The sequence below is a fragment of the Buteo buteo genome, chromosome 15 (assembly GCF_964188355.1).
Source record: "Buteo buteo chromosome 15, bButBut1.hap1.1, whole genome shotgun sequence".
NCBI lineage: Eukaryota > Metazoa > Chordata > Aves > Accipitriformes > Accipitridae > Buteo > Buteo buteo.
In genome coordinates this window covers 9,534,176-9,552,617 of record NC_134185.1, presented here as the reverse complement: position 1 = coordinate 9,552,617, position 18,442 = coordinate 9,534,176, and the positions used below count along the sequence as shown (strand labels likewise).

The following is an 18,442-nucleotide window of genomic DNA, read 5'->3' as shown; positions in this document are numbered from 1 at the left end:
CAGGAGTATTTTTTGGGGGGGAAAAACCCTTCCAGAGATGAAAGACAAATCAACCCCATCCTGCCTGGTCTGTTGCTCAGCTGTAGTAGCTAATGGCTCCAGTCATGCTACTACAATGTCAGTGCTGCACCTGGCTCAGGAAGCAAATCCTGAGAGAGTGCTAAGCCCAGTGTGTACCCTTCAATCATTAAACTTTTTAGGAGCTTGCCCTCTGCCTACATATGCTTTTCCTTGTTGTTTATTTTTTACCCTATATGTTGGTGAACTGGGTCTGGCTGGGGTGGAGTTAACGTTCTTCATAGCAGCCGGTATGGTGCTGTGGTTTGGGTTTCTGGCTCCAACAGTGCTGGTAGCACACCGATGTTCTGAGTAGAGCTGAACCTTCTTTTTTATTTCCCACTCTGCCCCCACCTCCCCCCAGTGAATAGGCTGAGGGTGGGCAAGAAGTTAGGAGGGGGGAACGCAGCAGGGACAGCTGAATTGGCCAAAGGAATATTCTGTACCATACAGCATCATGCACAGCAGTAAAAACTGGGGGTAGAGGAAGAAAGGGGGGGAGAGGGGTGTCTTCCAAGGTGGTGGCTGCTCAGAGAATAGCTCAGCATTAGTCTGCTTGTGGGAGGTGTCGAGTTATTGCCTTTGCATCACCTGATTTCTTTTTTTTTTTTCTCTTCACTTATTAAACTGTCTTTTTCTTGACCCACAAGTTTTCTGGCTTTTGCTCTTCCTGTTCTCTGCCCCATCATGCTGGTAGAGGAATGGGGGAAGGGGGCTGTAAGTGAGCAGCTGGGTGGGTGCTTAGCTGCTGGCTAGGGTTGACCCACCACAATTGGAAGCAGAAGTTGTGAAGTCCCCAAAAGAAAAAGAATAAATCTTTCTGTTCCAGCTGCCCTCCCATTTGGGGACATTTTCCTTCCTCAGGTTCCCAATGGCCACAATTGCCTGTCTGTTTCCATACGAGGGGCAGGGCAATTTGACACGCTTAATGTCATGCTCCCCTTTCCTTGGTTCTAGCTCTGAGACCTCCATTAACATTTGACCATTAACATTGTCTGGAAAATATCAGACCACGTTTGATAATACATAAATGCCTTGGATGTGTTTCCATTTGAAAATAGATCTCTTTGGCCATGTTCAGAAAAAAAATGGTTTTGGTGCTTTCCCAGGTACCAGGCAATACATTATTCAGAACTCCTGTTTCTGAAGACAACTTCCTTGGCTTTTTTTTTCCTCTCCTATTTCTTATGTGATCTTTCCTACTGAGCCAGTAGTGGGTTTGAGGTGTGACAGCTTCATTGGACACTTCTTGCATTCTGGCTGCTTTATAAAAGCGAAATGTGGCCATTTTTTCAGGATTATCTTAGCAGTGAACCATGGGCTCTTATAAACAATAGACTTGTGTTCAGAAAACCTGTTGAGTTCCCCTCAAGGCTCCTTTGTTGACCTTTGCCTGTCCCTGCTCTTGCCTCCATTTCTCTGTCTATTGAACAGCATGATGCCGTTTGCTTGTTGACATCAGCATTTTGAAAAGTTGGGTAAATACAAAGTACAATTAGTGACTGTGTTATTTTCTCAGCATCCAGAGTTACTGGTACATTTTAGCCTAGTCTAAATACCACATTTGGATACATCCATAACAGAAAGCTTATTTACTTTTGAAGTGTGCAGACAGTATCTCCGTGCAGATAGAAAAGTGTGCATCAACATAGGAGTTGGCCTAAAAGCTGCGTTCTTAGAAAATGTTTGGTCCTTCTTATCGCTTGCCCTCCCTTCCCAGCTGTTTTCATGTTACAGTCTGCATTTTTCACTGCAGAAAGTGTCTTAATTTTTGCTTTCTCTAGTGCCAAGCACAGTGTTAGTCTTAAAGTAATAATAATAAATCAGCAATGACATTAAGAAGTCCCCAACTCACATTAACTGAGATAGATGTGCATCCTTTCCTAATGCGCAGTTTCCAAATAGTGTATGGCAACAAGAAGATATTAAAAATGTCAGCTTTAATTCTAATATGCTGTTGGGTTATAAAGATGGCTATTGGTGTGGTGCAGAAGACATGCCTATCTGTCAGACCAGTACTGTTCTCTCCATTAGCAACAACAAACAATATTGGTTTTGTCATTAATGGGTCACAGGGCAATTATATTAGTGCAGGGCTTGTTCCTTCTTTCAAACCAATTTGACCATTTAACTGGGATAGTTCAACTGGTGTACCAAATTGAGTCCCAGTGGGGTTATTTTAATTCCAAAATCAGGGTGGCTTTCTAGCTTAGTTTAAATCCCCACTAGAGTAGGTTAGGATGAACTGAATAATAATAACAAATGGGTTGATCAGAGAGCTATACTGGTATTACCCTGTGAGTTGAAAGGCAAGTTCTTGCTTACCTTCATTTTACTTTTCTGTGTAGAGAAACTTTTATATATAGGGAGGAACTTTAATTAAAATTTACAATAAATGTTTCTGCACTCAAACATTCTGGGTTTAAATACAAATGCTTTGCAGTAATTTTCTTTCTGTTTTGCTGCCTTCATTTTCATTCCTCCAGAACATCACTTTGTGGTTTCAATTTTAGGCTTTGCATCCTTTCATTTCTCTCCTAGCCAACTGTGCTCCATTATAAATGACAAGTAAATTGTTTGAGGTACTGCATTAGCTCATCAGCCTCATCCTTTTGGTTTTCCTCCACAGGATTTCTTGCTACCGTTGTATCACTGTCGTAGAAGCACTGCAAAATCTGCAGATGGACAAATTATAGGAACATTGAGCAACTCTGTCTTTACTAGACTTCTTTCGTTTATTCTTTTGGACCAGGCTGAATTGCCTCATAGCAGATGCCGTGGAGCATTAAGCAATGTTCACAGAATATCAGGAGGTTTGCAGGTCGACGTGCTAAGGGCTCATTAGCAACATACGCGTCTTCTGGTATCTGATTAAGACATTAAACCGTGCTGGTTTTCTTACTGTGGACAGCAAGTGCTGCATTCGGATCCCATGGTTCTGTGGTTCAGTATGTTCAGATGGTGTTCTCTTAAACACGGCAGTAATGTTATTGTCTCACTGCCTATTGTGTCCAGTGGCACACGCTTCATTCCCATCCGATCGTCTTACACATGGACGGTGCAGGTCCGTGTACTGCGTCCTTAGTGGTAGATGCTTCTTCTACCTGCTTGTATTCAGTGATAATATAAATGTGTATCAATTTATCTTTGTAAACAGTAGAAAACTTTATATCGAAATATAAAATGTCATTATAACTTATGTGCTTTTAATGACTTCCTCAAGATTGCAAAGCGTTTTATTTTATTATGCATCTATTTCTGTGGTAACTGGGGTTTCTGTAGTGCAGGCAGGAAGGTGGAGCTGCAGAGGGGCTCTGCCCTGGGTTTGTGTCACTGGCAGCTCCATCAGCTAGGGGCTTGTGAAACAGGCTTTACACCTTCGTTAGTGACACCAGTTAATTACAGCCCCGACTGGCTGGCCATCTTGTCTTTTACTTACATGTGTTTCCTCACTTTTAAAACTGTGACTGTATCATAAGGGTCACGACTCGCGTATTAGTGACAAGGTCGTTTGCTCAGCAGCGCAGGTGAGAAAAAAATCAGTTTATGTGGCCATAAACTGTTACCCAGAGGAGGGTCAGACCGTCAGGTACGATACAGCAGCTGTGCCTGTCCTGACTTTAACGGAGTCATTGCCAATTTACATCAGCCAGCGATGTGCAGTGTGGACGGGAGGGAGATGAGGTTTCTTGTCTTCCCCTGTCAGTCCCACTTCAGAATATAGAATTGAGTTGGCGGACGTATAGAAATGGGGCTGGCTATGTCTGAGAAAGGCCTGAGACCACATCGGGACAGACACGGAGTCGGTTGTCGTCGTTGTGCCATCGTAACGGGAGGGCTCAGCACAGCTCACAAGTGAAAGGAAGGACGTTGCAGAAGGATGTTGGCTGTAAAACACGAAGAGGGGAGAAAGAAATTCAGTCAGTGCTCTACCACTTCTGCATGCTGTAGTCCTAGATTAATAGGCTTATTAAGTAAGTATATCCATGATGCAACAGCTCTGCTCTCAACTTCTTTGTAAACTTTGTCAAAAGTTTCTGTCTGTGACTAATGGAAAGCATGACATGTAACGAACCAATTGTTGGTGTAGGCTGTTTGCTCAGATTACTAGACTTGCCCTTTACCAGGCTTTGATTTATGTGGACCTAATAAGAGAAGAGCAAGAACAGTCCTTTGTTTGAGCTTTGAAAGAAAACGGAGGTATGGGACAATTTACAGCTTGTGCTTTGTTGCTGAAAAGGGGTTTTGTAAATTTGTTGGAATAAATATTCTCAAACGCGTGAAGCAAAATGAAAATGCACTAAATTAAGAGTGCCTTTTAAATTAATGGCTGTTGAGAAGAAGATACGATTTGCTGTTTTAGTTGATTCACAGCAATTATTAAGATGATATTTTGTGGTTGAGATGCACAAACACGGCTTGACTGTTGCAACCTCTTATCTCAAGAGTACAAAGAGCAGTGTCTGTTCCGATCCAGCAAACACAGCTCTGGCAGCTCTGGCAGTTAGTTCTCCGTGTAGGTAAGTAAACAAGGCATGAGCGAGCGCAGCAGAAGACAGGGAGCATAGTGCGACAGAGGGCTCTCTAAGATGCTTAGAGGGAAAATATATTAACAACATGCCTGAAGGAAATTTTTTCCTGCCCTTAAAAGTGCTTTTTAGATTGCCGCAGGCATACGAAGAAACATCTTGGTGGGTTGGGGATTTTGGAATTGGTGTCATAATTTGCAAATGAAAACATATTTCCTAGCCTGTTGGGTTTTTTCAATGATCACATGAACTCAAAAGAACATCTTGCTGTGTAGTAAAGCTGATTTATTTTACAAATATTCCTAATTACCTGTGGATTTACTAGGGTATGTGTTACAATCTGTACCTTCCTCCTCTTCTAGATTTTGACATTTGCTCAGCAAGAGTCACCATTTACACAAGAGTATATTAGCTTTCATCAAATTTAGAAAATTCTTGTTTAAAGTAGAATCTAGTGGCACTTTGTTGTTATAGTTACCAGAAGACTAGTAAGTAAAAAAGACCTCACATGGGCTATTTGTTTTGCTGTCTGTCATTTCACATTTTGAAGTGGATTTTTGCCTCTTACTCTACTAGGCAAATATTCCATTATTAGTATTAATCATTTTTATTGGGGCCATAGAACATAATTTTAAAGCATTTTTGAAAGACCTGAAATTCAGAACCTGTAAGACTTTTCTGTCCCTTAAACCCAATCATCTCCTGTTACAGCTGGCCCTCTTCCACTTGGTTCTGTCTCATATGACTCGTTTCATATCCTGATCCACCCTCAATTTAATCAGTTGGGTGGGGGTTTTTTTGGTCCTGCTGTCCTTACTGGAAAGCTGGCCCAGAGCCTCACTCTTCTGATAGGAATCTTGTGATTTCTGGGATAAGTGTATCCCTGGCTAATTTACACCCATTTGTTGTTGTGCCAACAGCATTCTATAATGTAGGTAGGTAGTTTTCTTCCTGGGTTCTTAAACCTCATTCTGTGTTTAGGGAACAATCTTGTCTCCTTGGAGCTCATTTTATTAATAGTTTCTTTCCCAAGATAGACTTTGCGTTCTCCCAGATTCTGTGTCTGTTCTGCTTTGAATTAATCTCCCTTGTGCAGGAGTGAACAAATTGTGCACAAGCTGTGCATCTTTGAGAAGTGACATTAATGCTTCCTTATTTCTTTTGGGAACACCTCACTTCATGCATTAGCAAGTGCTTCTCTTTTTTCACGTCTGCAGCACACTGGTCGTTCATGGCGAACACCCCAACTCTCCTTCCCCTCTGTGGAGACCCAAAGAATGCCATTATTCTCTGGCAGAAAAATCCAATTATTTCATAAGTACATGACCCTATGCTTTGTATGTTTGATCCTTTCCCTAGGCTTCCTGATCCTCATCTTTATTTGTGATGCTTCTGGCCGTCGCATCAGCAAATGTTCTTAAAACGTTTCTGGTGGACCATGCCACTGGGACGTGGTCACTAGTGAAAATGTTTATTAAGTTTGGTTCATAGACAGAACTACTATTCTCTCTGGCCCGTTACTTCTCTTTTTGGTTTCCACCAAGAGGTTGAACCTTGGGGTTCAATTCAGACCCCAGCAGGAGTCAGGGTCTCAATGCCAGTCCTGATCTACCAAGCAGAATCAGCCCTTCAGCTGCCATTGGCACCCACTGGAGGTTCCTGACCCTGCACGCAAGGTGCACGCTCGAGTGCGCGGAGTCCCCCTGTTTGCAGTAGGCAGGTGTTGGTGCATTACATGTTTCAGCCAGTAGGTAAAAATTGCAGATTGTCTTGTTCTTATTTAGTGCTCTGTTGCTGATTCATTAAGGGTTGGTGGGGTTTTTTTCAGTTGTCCGTAGTGAATTCTGGAGCAGTTTATGTCTGGTACAACGAGAATGTTGTTCCACTGACAAATGCTTCTGTAAAAACACAGTGTTATATTCCCTCCCTTGTGCTGTGAATACCAAACACAGCCTGTTGATAAACTGACACCAAAGTAAAGTAGTGGGAGCAAGACACTGGTCAAATTCTGGCAGTTGTTAATGGAAAGCATTGCTGGTCTGAGGTTGGATGCTTGATGTTTTAGCCTTGGTAGCTTTGTGGCTATAGACAGGACCTGGGAGATTCACACTTCTCCTGACTGAGCGTATAAACTTTCAAAGAGACATTTGACAGACCTCAGACAGATCTGGGCTTTAGTTTTTCCATATGAAATGCCATTTATATCCCAGGCTAATAATAACGCACTATACCCTATACGAGCTTTATTTTTTAATTACGAACTCCTTGGATCTGCCGTTCTGTGCGGTGTGAGTTTGTCACCAGTGTCGGAGCGGCTTTGTGCGTTGTGTGACACAGGCGGCACCTCCCAAGCGTGACTTACCCCTCCTCGCCGCGGAGGGGACCTGCAGTACGCCTGCGGGTTTGAGCCGGTGGGGGCGAGCAGGGAGCGGTCCCTCGCGTGCGTTAAACGTACGCCCTGCTTGGTGTACCTGTTAGAAGGGGCGAGTGACAGGAGCTTGCCTTGGAGGAGAAGGTGCTTGCGTTCGTCGTGGTCGAGAGTTTCTGTGTGAGGTCTCTCCATAACCGGAGAGGCCACTGTGAAACGTTTTTCTCTTGTGGAAAGTGTGATAGCTCTTCAGGGCCCAGGCTTTCAGGCATCTTGAAGGGAGGACTTTGGGATCATGGACTAGATTCAAAGCTCCGTGGGACAGCAGCACAGGCAGCAGGTGCTAGGTCATTGACGTATTTTATTGAAACTTAGCTGGAAGGAACTTTTTTGTCAACGAGCTATGTTAAAAAAATTATCCATTGACTATATATTGCACAATTTTTGCCTTGTCACTAGTAGTGTTTCTAAAACGCAGACTACATTGACCAGCCAAAGGCCGGTTGGTCTGTCACCATGATGGCAGGCTCTGCATTCCTCTGCCTACTACCCCAATTAGAAGTGTTTTGTCTTGATTAAGTCCAGTTTCAAGTAATTCAGGTCAAGCTAGAGTTGTTCAAACGTAAGGCCACTAATGGTAGTGGCCTGGCTTTATGAGGTGAAGGATGGATGAATGAGTAGTTTCTGCAGGAGTCTTTCTCTGATTAGCAGTGTGGTTTGTATATTAAAACGTATCATAGACTTTATTACCCTAATGCACGCACAACAAATGCACAGGAATGCCATATGTATCCACAGCTGCAGAAGATAACCCCAGCTATTATTAGTTATTAATTTAATATGATCCTCTAATCAAAGACGATACAGTAATGCACAAAAGGACTGACACAAATTTACATTTGGTATTTTCTGCCTTGAAGTTTTTTGTCACATAATCTAAGCATGGGTTTAAGTTTTTGATGATATGTATGAAAAGGTTTTTGATTATTTTGAGGAAAACATTAAGGAATTCTGAGCTTGCCATGTGTTTAGACACAGCCTCCTATACAGCTTCAGGGACTGGGCTCGCTCCTTAAAATAATACTATCTTGTACATCTGATTTAAAGAAGAATTCAAAATTAAAGGTCACATATAAGCAGTCATCATACTGAGATAGTTTGTTGATAATAAAGCACAATTTTGACTTCTTATCCTTCTAATGAAATGGTGTTGCACACATTGCAAAACTCTGGTAATTTCATTTTACTGTAATTCATAAAGGGAATAATAGGCAAGCAAAAATGCACTGGGGTGTTTTATTAGGAAATTGAGGGCCATCTTCACTAGTTTTTCCAGATAGCTTTAATCCTTCCCTCTGTGTTGTTGTTTTTCAGAATTGCATTGCTTTGGTACTACCTCACTTCTGCAAAAGGCAATTTTGTTAAATGTATTCCCAAATGCACTGATGAAGTTATAACTGCTTGGCAAAAGCTTGGAGACAAAGACACTGCCATGAAAAATGAGCCGTGTCAACAGAAAACTGATTTGTGACCACAAAATGTGGACAATGCGGTCAATGTTGTATTATCTGTTTGTCTCCCACTTTCAGGTGTATCCACTACCCCGAGGGAGTTGTTATATGTCAGGAGCATCTACGGACTCTACCAACTCTTCTTCACTGTCGAAGTGTATCAGAGCAGAGACTTTTTTCATCTCTCAGCACTATGGCTTTTGCCAAGTGTTACTGGATATCCTCGGGCTTTGTGGCTGGCCCTCTGGGATTTAGGCACCTACTTCTTTTTTGTGCATCTGTACCTGTCTCTAACTATGTCTCTCATCTGCACTTACAAAATGGAAGAAAAGCAGAGTTTAGACTTGAAAGAGATGTTATGAGGAGAAAAATGTTAAAGACTGTGAGTTTCGGGGTAAGCTGTCAAGGATTTAATAGATAAAATATGAGTTTGCTCTAGACTGTAAAAGAAGGTGTATCTTGTTCCATACTAATAGTTGCATGGCATTTTGGCACGTATGTGAAAAGCTGTTGCTCACAGCGTCTGCTAGGAGATCATATTATTTCCTTCTCTTAACTTGTAATGCGTTTACCCTGCCTGTGATTTATGTAGCCAGGAACAAGAACTGAAGCACTTACACAGGGGAGAGGATGGGTTCCTTGTATGCCAGAACTGTTAAAAGCTAAATCTTCAGATCTTTAACCCATAGGACAGTGTTTCTAAAGAGGATGCCTTAAACCTGTTTGTATTTATTTATTAGTTTCACTACTGTGTTATTTCTACACTGTTTAACAGCAGCTGATATCTTCCCATATTTTTCAAGATCCCAGGGTGTTTATTGTAGTTGCAATTGTTCTTTTGTTGAGATCAGCAGAGTAGCTGGGCTTCTAATGCAAACAGAGACTGCGGGTCTATTTTAGCCAATGAGCCATTAGTTTATGCTAGCCTAGGAAATTCTGCTTTCTGTTAAACTGCAGCGGCTTATTTACACTCTCACAGAGTTGGCATTAATAGTATCCAGTCTTCTTAAAATGTGCACTGCTTGTTTTGTTCTAATCCATCTGTTTGAAAAACAAGTTAAATGGGTTACGCATTATGTGTGTTGCTTTGATGACAGATTTGGAATTTCCTGCCTCGGATAAAGAAGCAAGGATTAGCCTTAAAGATGTAATTCCACCTCTGCCATCCAGATCTAACACTTGCCTTGCAAAAGGGGGAACAATCCTGTCTGTGCAAGGGATTCTAGGAGGCCCCTTTTCCAAAGCAGAAAAGCTGCGCTCCAGATGCTCAGATAAATTGTCAGGGGTGCCCCTGCTTTTACAGGCAGCTGCTAAGACCTAGGAGGGATGCTGTCTATCCTTGTTGCCACTGACTGAGGAGTAAGAGGTGACTTCTCAAGTATGTGCTATTTTTGTACAATCTGAGTTTCATTGTATTACCTGGGCTGAACATCCTACAGGTCATTAGGAAGGGTATGTAATATAGGAAGGTTTAACAGAGGTGCAGGCAACGAAATGTCCTGTCCTTCATGTAGATAGTATCAGACAAATTTCACATTTTTAATGTTCCCTTGCTACTTGATTACCCTGCAAAAGAAACAACACCTGAAGAGTAACGCCAGGTCCTAAAGCAAATACTACATTAAACAGGCTAGAAAGCTAAAGGCTGAACTCTTCCAGTGAGCCCTGATGACTGCCTGCATTCTCACTAAAAAAATACTACGCAGCCTTTTTCCTTCATCCTGCAAATACTCCTATGTCTGTACAACGTGTATCTCTTATGTCAGTGGGAACGTAGCCCTCTAACCTCTGAAAGTAACACCAGCTTCCCTGGGCAATTACTTTGGCCGTTTTGTGCTAGAAATGGTCCTTTAGTACTGCGCTAACTTTAAAAAAAATGCTTTTAAATTACCCCAAAGGAAACTTTAAAAGGCAACAGACAGAGGTGAAGGGGACAAAGAGAGAAGAAACAGAAGAATTATATTAAGACTTCAGCTCTCTGTGTTCTGCGCGTAACGGAGCCAAAACAACATAAAACTTCCTTCTCTCTGTAGCAGAAAACATCCTTCAGACTGGCTCTCCTGTGCAGCCACTGTAAAGGAAGTTTAAATATAGCAGAAATACACTTACTGAAAAGGCGGTGAGCCGTCTCTGATTTCCAACATCCTTGTTCAACTCTGAGGCATCCGAAATGTGTGCAAGCAGAAGTCACTGCAGCCGAGTCCGAACCCGTGTTGATTGTCACTCGTGTAGGTGTTAGTGCTGAACACTTTCCCACCCCCTCAAATACAGGGGGGGCTTTTGCTTTGCAAATTTTCGTGTTGTTGCAGTCTATCTGAGATTCCCCTGCTCAAGGGTTCATGCGATCGGGGGCAAAGCTGTGCTTCCAGGCCAGCACAAAGAGGGTGGGGAAGGTGTATGCTCCTGGGGGGTGCTTTTCTAATTCTTCCTGGTGAGACGGTGGATGAGTAAGTTAATAAAAATGGTTCCTATTATGCCTGTTTTAAAATAGGAGTTTCAATTAAATAAATACATGCTTAGGAAAGCATAACAGTTCCATGCACTGCTTAAAACCTGAAACAAATATAAACGCTTGCAAAACACTTTTCGCAAGTTTTATAAGTCAGAAAATGAAAAAGAAAATGGCATTAAAAACTTAATTTAAAAATTTCACACTAAGGTAAGGAAATTCCAATTAGAAAAATACCCAGTGTCAGAGGGGCAGTACTGAATGCTGTAGGATATCTGAGCCCTCCGCTGACAAAGAGTTTCTAATTTAGGGCCAAATTAAGCTCTCATTTATGCTGGCATGTATCCCCAGGAGCTCTTTTCACTTCATCAGGGTACTTGAGTCTTACCCCTGTGTAGCTGAGACTGTAAATGAGCCCCTTTAAGAAGCTTTTTGCTACTGAGAATTCTTTTGGAGCCTTATCATTATTTAAGTTCTTTCCTGAATAATGAACAGGCAGAGGCAGTAAGGAGAAAAGACTGGCAGGCATGAACCTGCTGTTATAAACCAATAAACTGTCCTGAAACTTGAGGATTCCAACTTTGTTACAGATGCCATTATTTAAGTCAGTCCTTATTTTTCACCTCCAACGTTTAAATCCACTAAACATTGGGAATCCAGAAACTCCAGATTATTAAGAGGATGAATGGACCTGATTACAATGTATAGCACTGTGTTATTCATATAGAGGCTTTTCAAAACTGTCTTTCAATAACTTCTTTCCAAGTCTAAGTAAAACAGATCTCTACAGCTGGAGATTTATGTAGCGTAGTAGGTATGTTACATATGAGTGTGACCTTCAAACACTAGCTTTTATGGGCACGTCACTTGTGGTTAGCATGATGAATGATGTTACGCTGGCTAATTAAATCAATACATCTCATTAATGTCTTGCAGTTTTCTGAATTTCTTGTCACTCTTTAGTCCCATGGATCACCTTCCATATCTGCTTTTCTTGGATCGACATGCAATTTTTCCCCCTCTTCTTTCTCTGCAGAGATACAGCAATTCCAGTATTCTCCATCGGAAAGTATGGTTGAGAAGTATATTTAGTACATCCAATAAGAGAATAGTTGAAAGGTAACCAGTAGCACCTCCTGTTTCCCCATTAAATTTATTTTCACCATTTCACAACTGGAGGCCCTTCTGCATCTTTCGGACTTAAGTTATAAACTAAACAATGAAAAATAACTTTTTTTCCTTGAATGTGTTGTGAATAGTGTTAAAGCAGGGAGATAACAGGTGCTGAGAGATGTTATATGAAAGAATGTAAAGAATCCTGCAAGGATTTTCACTCTCTTGAAGCACTGACAAGGATCTGAATTAGGAATATGGCAAGCAATATTGTCCCTATGCCTATTGTGTGTCTGTCTCTATGCTTCCACATAATAGAAAGCCTTTTTCTGTTCCCTTCTTGACTTTTGCCATATATTAAATACCTAATAAAAGAGGTTTAAAAACTTTCCACAAAAAATGTTTTTTTCCACAAAGATAATAGCCTAAATATCTCTTGGAATATGCTAATGCTCTTGGATATTTTTCACTTTGGAATCATGTTTTCAATACCACCTCAGAATAGAACCAAAACTGTTGGTGTTTGGGGGGTTTGTGTGCTTTTAATTTTTTTTCCTTTCTCTTCTTTTAAATCCTTCTTATTTACATGTTTTTTCACAGGCAAAGACAGGGAAGATGAGGTAAGAAATTTCTCCACAGTTAAGCATTTCTCTGGAAAAACTTGGAAGAAGCAGGATCCTACAACAGCTAACCAAGCCAGATGAGACAAAAAAGAGCAACTGCCAGTGTTTTAGGCAAGCCTAGCAACAGCCCATGTCTGGATAGCTTGTTATGATTCAAGTGTATGTTTTAATAGGGGAAAAACAACATTGGTTTGAATGCACTGAATACCAGTAATTCCTAACCAGAGAGAACAGAAAGGTCGTGGAGTAGAAACTGAGACAACAACCCTCTCTGCACCCTTACGGCCACCAGCTCTGGTCCCCTGAGCTGGGGTGCAAGTGGGAAGGGAAAGGTGAGGAACAAGCAACCTGACCTGTAGACATGTTAGGATGGAGCGCTGCCAGGGGAAAACATCGGGATGGTTACGCCCACGGCATCTTGCTCAAAGGCTTGTCCGGGAAGCCTTTTGCAGGTAACTGAAATCTGCTTTCTGCTGAGCCTAGAGCTCTTAGGCAGGACTTTTCCTGCCTTCTTTGCACTATATATAGTAGGTATGTTGGTAAAGGCCCTGGATATAGAAAGTCCTCGGGTTGTGTTGCTTCATCTAGCACTAACCTGTCACATCGCGGCTTGTCCTGCAAGAATCTGGGCTGCATTCAGAAATCCAGCTCATTATCTAGAGGTGATACAACGCAGCTTTCGCCCGTCCTGTTTCTGCAGCTAATAGAGCTGTCAGGTCCGCTGTCATTTGCTTGTCATCCCATCCAGAAACATATAGAAAGCCTTAAAGGAAACAGGTCATCCCAAGAGCAGACTCTTGAAATAAAATTGACCCTTATTCAAATATATATGCAAAATAGCTTGGACTTTTCCCTTCGATTGTTATTTGTACTGGATTTGCCTTGCGTTCCATGGAGAGTTAATGTGGGTTGAAAATATGACATTTGTCAGGAAAATACCTGTTGTAGGTGCCAAAGGCTGTTCTGTGATGCTTTGTGATATTTTCATGGCATATTTGGAAGAAAGGTTTTCCTCTCTGTCTCCTTCAGTTGCCTTAAGCCCAGGGTTACCCTCTCATTCAAGGGATGATAATGACTGTGTTCACTTGTTGAATTAGATGTTTGTGCCAAGGGTGTTTATGAATGTTCTAGCTGGTTTTAAATACAAACTTCAGTGCCTGGAGACACCTTCACATTAAAAGCAATTGAGTCACCATAGCAGGGAAGGTGAGGTTCAGCAGGTAAAGCGGCACTCAGTCAAGAAGGTGCTTGTTGGCTGATAAAGTACAGGGGATGACAGCTGGTCTGACAAAGTGACATTTGCATCTCCAGAGAAGTGAGACTTTCTTAATTTAACTGGAGAAGTGTCAAGATCATCTGCTGAGTAAGTTAGAAGTAAGTAAGTTTCAGATGGAAAGAAATAAAGTTTCAAGAGGAAAAATTAAATCTGCTCAGAGCCCGTGGAAAGGAGATTAGTTGTCGATGTTGGTGTGGAGGAAAGGTTTTTCTCTAACAAGTGCAGCCTGCGACACATGACACACAGGGAGACAGCGTCCCTGATGTGTCAGCAGAGCACCTGCAGCAAATGAGCGGGATACTGAGTAAAAAGGACCTTTTATACTTTCTCTCGTAAGCAGGCTGAGTATAGCCTTCTTTCTTATGCCTTAAAACCCCTTTGTTGCTGTGTTTTCTATTTTGGATGCTGTAAATAAATACTCCCACTTGGATTTTGCTTGAACCCAGCTTGAGTTGAAGTACTCGGTTAAAAACAAGACGTTCCTTGCCGAAGGCTGCCGCAGCCCTAATAGGCAACGGGGGAGGTGGTCTGCGAGGGGTGAGGAGGGGGAGTCACCTCTTCCCGCAGCGAGGGATCGCTACCGAGGCTCTTGGCAGGACGCTGGTGAGCATACCTGAGTCTCGGGGTCCTGAGGGAATTTGTCGCTGGTGCACTTGAGTCGTGCTGTGTTTCTATTCCTCTCTGAAAGAGTGAACCTCCATGTTAAGGGTGAGCTTATCTTTCTCCACTTCTGTCTTTGTTCATGAGCAGCTCTTGGTTTGCTGGGGATGCAAGTGGTTTACCAGCAATCGTGTCAGAACATTTGTTAGCATCATGCTCCCACTTTTAAGTCGTAAAGCAGCAAAGGGAATTATTGCTGCCGTCTCTTAAGCAAGGCGACAAAGGCATAGATGGTATAACGCATACCCCTAAGTATTTACTGAGTTCTTTCCACATTCCTCTTTTTGTTTTCCCAGGCAAAAAGCAGCTCTCCCTAGCAACCATTTTAAGGCTGAGGGCACGCTGAAAGCAAACTTGACAAATGAAAGTGAGATGCTGTGGCATGTGGGACTGGCGGAGCAGCCCGGTGGAATTATCAAGCCCACGCTGGGCACAGCCATGCTGGGCTGCATCCCCGGGGGTGGCAGGGATGGGAAGAGATGCAAGCAGCCACCTAAGCTAGTGCGGGAGGTGTTCAGGAGACAGGCTTCTGCATCTTAACGACTCTGAACCCTTCCCCAGAGTTAAGCGCTATACTTTTTCTTTTCTTAAAAAAAAAAGAGTGGTGAATATTAGGCTTCCTTTTTAACAGGAGTGGAGAAGTGAAAGTCCCAGTTTTAAATGCTGATCAGGTGAGCAGAGCACTTACCTGGGCTCTAGAAGGCGCAGAGTCACATCCCACCTTTGCCTGAGGAGATCTGACCATCAGTGTGTGACGAATAGGCTCATCCCCAGGACGTGGGGTATCTAAGAGAGGGCTCTTTCCAGATCTGGGGCTGGCTCAGCGGTATCATCTAATGGCTCATGGCAGGTGTGGCTCTGCTCTGCCAGCTGTGTAGTCCTGCCCTCTTCTCCCTGCCAGCTCTGGTGGCTTTCTGACCACACAGCACACTGCTACGATTCACTAAGCAGAATATATTCACCTTGGTTTTGTTGGTTTAGTTTCTTCTGGAAGGGGAGAAGAGAGGAAGACAAAGGTGCTGAAGAGCAGGACCTCCTTCCTTGAGCATCAATGACTGATTGGACTGACCCAGCTGTACCACTTATCATCCCACCTGTTAAAGCTGCTCAGCATCTCACAAAACTGTAAAATATTCCCTGTGCTTGAGAAAGGCTGTTTAGCCCACAGTTGAGATGCTCATCTCAGAAAGATGAGACATGGACTTTCTTCTCTTGCCATGTATTTCCCACTGGAATTTTTTTTTTTCATTTAAAATCATACTGAGCTCATTTCAGTTGTGTACCTGTCATATACAGTAAGACTGAGATTTTGCAGTCTAAGAGATTGGGCTAGATCTCTCAAGCAGAGAAGTGGAGGATTGATTGTGTTTTGATTCACACTGTATAATCTTCAGTTAGTAAGTAAACCGGGAAAGCTGAGTGTTCCCTTCCAAACTCAGTAACATGTACAATTTTGAGGGACTTCAGCAAATGTCCTGGTTACCTGCCTCTGGTGTGGCTCCCTGTATTGCTTATGAGTACTGAGCTGGCTAACTAGAAGTCTTCTTATTCTCATCTGTCACTTTGTGCTCCAATGGGTTCTGCTTGCAACAAGTGCTACTGAAATGAATCAGCCCTTGGAGGAGATGCACAGGAAACTAATAAGGCAAGGTAGGTGTCAAGCGTCTAGCCAAGAAGATATTACTACCAATCCCCACTAAATAAAGTGTCAAACCTGTCAGCGTGACCATCAGGCAGAGAAGTTAAAAGGTAACAAAGCAATCAGTGTAGCTGACTTTTAGGTATATCTTCCAGTTCTTATCAAAAAATGGTTGTCATCGTTTTTGGGGATCTTTATGGCAAAAATTAAAGAGGCTATATAAATGCTGGACTTTTTCTCCAGAAATTTTTTAATGCCAGCGAAAACTTGCTGTTGCCCAGATCCATTAGTGCTGGTAGAGGCTGCGCGTTTGAGAACCATATTCTGTCCTTCCCCCCATGCACCGTTTAGAAACTTAATGAGTGATTCAGAGCATCCACTGTCTGGTGTCCATGGTCGTGGATTATTAGACAGGCAATGACTAAAATAATTTCAGTGTCCATGACAGGCATCCATAGCAGGATGTTTGAACTCAGCCATAAATCTCTTCGGTAGTTTGAAATCCTTACAGGACATCCAATTTGTCACTGGTTTTGGATTGGGGGAAAAAAAAAAAAAAATCTTCAAGTTTTATGCAAAGACAAATATAATAGAACTGTGAAGGAACAGCCTTTTGTTGTCTGGTCACTGAGCCCAAAAATATTAATATGCACAAGGGTAATAAATGCTACCAAGTTACTTTACTCCGAAGACGGTGACTGAGCCCATTGAGAGTTTAGTCCTCTTGATTCCAGTTACCTTGTTTCTTGCACTTACTGGACTTATTCCTACCAAGTTTGTCCACAATGACGTGGTAGCACCCAGATATTCCACTTTTTTCTTGACCGCTGCTGCCTATTCTCCATCAAAGCACAGTCCTGTTTTGTTATTAAATCAATGCTTATTCTATTTCCTCATTGTTTGTTCTGTTTCTTTTAAGGTTCTGCACTTGAAACAATAATACTTCATTAGATCTGGCATTAAGGGGAAATTGCCAGACCTAAAATTATCAGTTATTGAAGTACTATAAACTCTCCTCCTTCAGGACATTTATCTGGGGTTTGTGCAGGTAGGTTGCTCTATAACAGCCAAATTTAGGATTTGGGCAACTTCCTTTTGAAGCAGCTTGCTCTGCTACTGTTGGAAACAAGACAGATGGCAGTTCTCATGCAATATAAGAAAACTTGTGTTCTTTAACAAAAAGAGCTCACCCTCTAAAATAAACATTGGCCAAAGAAACTTAGGGACTCCGTGTATTTCTGCATTTGCTTCACTACAGCTTAGCATATATAAAAGTATGCAAGAGTTACGCAGTAGGTTTTGTTCATATTAGATAGCGAGACATCAGCTGATATTGCCTGCATATTTAGATTTAAAGTATGTGTTAGAAATACAGACAGTCTGGAGCATAATAGAGTCAAGTTCTGTTTATTTTTGGTAAGGTGACTCCAAATCATATTAGGAGCTGGGGAAACATCATCAGCTCCTGAGACAGTCACAATAACGATAGCTTTATCAGCACTCATTCACCATTTTAAAGAACAAAGGTTAATAAACAGGAGATAGAATATTTATTCTAATATGGGTCCCTGGGGTACTAAGTCATCTTTAATGAGAAATGAGGTAATTACCAGTTCTGTCACCTTTCGTCTCTCAAATATACTTGAAACTGTTTAATATGAGGCCCGCGTTGTTCAATGGAAAATAAAGACTTAGAAATTATTGTAAAGCATCTCAATATCACTATATTAATGTAAATACACTGAAGCCTGAATATCAAATATATATTTAAAGGTGAGTTGAACATTTTTCTTAAATCTGAATGGGATGAGATGTCGGAACAAAAAAATACATCAGTTGTCCTGGTCTGTTGTCACCTTAATTGTTACAGACTACTCAGCTCCTCAAATTAGAGATATTTTGGGTTTGAAATGGAAAACATAGTGAAAGAACTGGACTGTGACAAATTTTGGAAGGACAAATCTCTAAATTTGCATCACCTGCCTTATACCCAGAAAGCAGGTGGAGAGTGATGTGAGATCAACTAGGATGAAAAAAAAGCCCCAAAATCACAAAGGTAATGTGCATGAAGAAAGGACAAGGAACAGCTGCTGCAATTAAAGAAAATACACGTGGTCGGACTTCTGGAAGGCTGTAAGCCACATTTTCCTTTGCTCTGCTGTATTTGCTGGATCAAAGATTCTTGAAGTGGCTTTAACTGCCTGTCCCTTTTTGCAA

At 41.9% G+C, this 18,442-nt stretch overlaps 1 protein-coding gene across 5 annotated transcripts in view; it reads left to right on the top strand.

Annotated features, from left to right (window-relative positions):
* Positions 1-17,908, top strand: part of UBE3D (ubiquitin protein ligase E3D) — a 107,409-nt gene extending 89,501 nt beyond the window's left edge. For 2 of the 5 annotated variants that reach the window (XR_012653037.1, XR_012653033.1), the window contains one exon: positions 12,628-17,908. The gene's annotated coding sequence lies outside the window, so the exon portion shown is untranslated. Of the gene's footprint in view, positions 1-8,543; positions 11,928-11,950; positions 12,034-12,627 lie in introns of those variants that run through there. The other 3 variants (XR_012653036.1, XR_012653031.1, XR_012653032.1) reach the window with 2 other exon arrangements.
* Positions 17,909-18,442: the final 534 nt, after the last annotated feature.